Source organism: Otolemur garnettii, unplaced genomic scaffold (assembly GCF_000181295.1).
Source record: "Otolemur garnettii isolate 467f Iridium unplaced genomic scaffold, OtoGar3 scaffold00002, whole genome shotgun sequence".
Classification (NCBI taxonomy): domain Eukaryota; kingdom Metazoa; phylum Chordata; class Mammalia; order Primates; family Galagidae; genus Otolemur; species Otolemur garnettii.
In genome coordinates, this window is record NW_003852397.1 from 3,948,240 (window position 1) to 3,949,464 (window position 1,225).

The 1,225-nt window shown below is 36.7% G+C and overlaps 1 non-coding gene across 1 annotated transcript; it reads left to right on the forward strand.

Moving 5' to 3' along the window:
• The first annotated feature begins 419 nt into the window (after nt 1-419).
• On the forward strand, nt 420-521 carry LOC111725935. The gene has a single exon (XR_002773873.1). It is a non-coding gene; the product is annotated as a U6 spliceosomal RNA (small nuclear RNA).
• Nucleotides 522-1,225: the final 704 nt, after the last annotated feature.

Genomic DNA, 1,225 nt, shown 5'->3' on the forward strand with positions numbered 1-1,225 from the left:
GAAGCCACACGCAAAAGGACAAATATTCTATAATTCCATTTACATGAAGTTCAGAGCAGGCAACAAAGACAGAAACTAGATCAGCAGTTGGCTGGGCGCAGGGAATAATAAGGAGTGACCAGTAACAGGTTCAGGAGTTTTGGGGGGATGATGGAAATGTTCTGAGATTAGATAGTGGTAATGATGGGCTAACTCCGTAAATATACTAAAACCCACCAAATTGTATACTTTAAGGGGGTGAATTTTATGGTATGTGAATTATATCTAAATAAAATTGTAATTAAAACACACATACACTACATGCATGTATATCACTTAAGGGTTTCTGAATAGATCATTTTCCCCTTAGTGGTTTCTAGTTGACGTAAAAGTCTCAAAGCATTCCACAAATAAAAACATCCCAAAATTCCCCCAAGGGCTTGCTTTGGCAGCACATATACTAAAACTGGAACAATACAGAGAAGATTAGCAGGGCCCCTGCGCAGGATGACAAGCAAATTCCTGCAGAGTTGCATATTTTTAAGGTATGGGTAAACTCACACCTTATAGGTATCATGCATGTCATGTGGGTGAAGGGCACACTTATAACTTTGACTCAAACTGTACAAAAGCAAATTATGTAACCAAAACGTGTACCCCCATAATACTCTGAAATAAAAAGAAAGAAACTCCCCAAATTTATAAATATAGGCCTGAAAGTTAATTCAAAGACCTATTAGAATATAAAGTCCTTGCAGGCCACAGAAGTATTACTCATCATCATCGTTCTATTCCCCTCCCCTTCTGACCTTGCCATTTACATCTTACCATAGTATTTTATACGCAGTAAGTGCTCAATAAATGTTTGCTCAAATGAACCTTCAAAAAGGAGACCAGAGAACTTGAATATTGAGAAAGAAGCACTCCTTGCAAGAACAGTGTCTCTGTTAGCAAAAAAGAGAGAGAGAAAAGGGAAAGAATTCTTCTTCTTTTCCTTTAGTATTTGGCTAGTTTCTTTAGGAAAAGAGATTTTAGGAACCTTCAGAACGTGACCCAATTATAGGAGATACTGTATTTAACCTTCCTGCATTTTAAATCAAAAAGCATCCTCAATGCAAAAAATTCCTACAGCAGAGCTGATGCAAAGCACAAGAAACATCCTAATACCAAGTTACTATACACAGATTAGCACTTATTAAATGAATTGGAACAAAATCACAATGAACTAAGTTGATCATAATGAGAT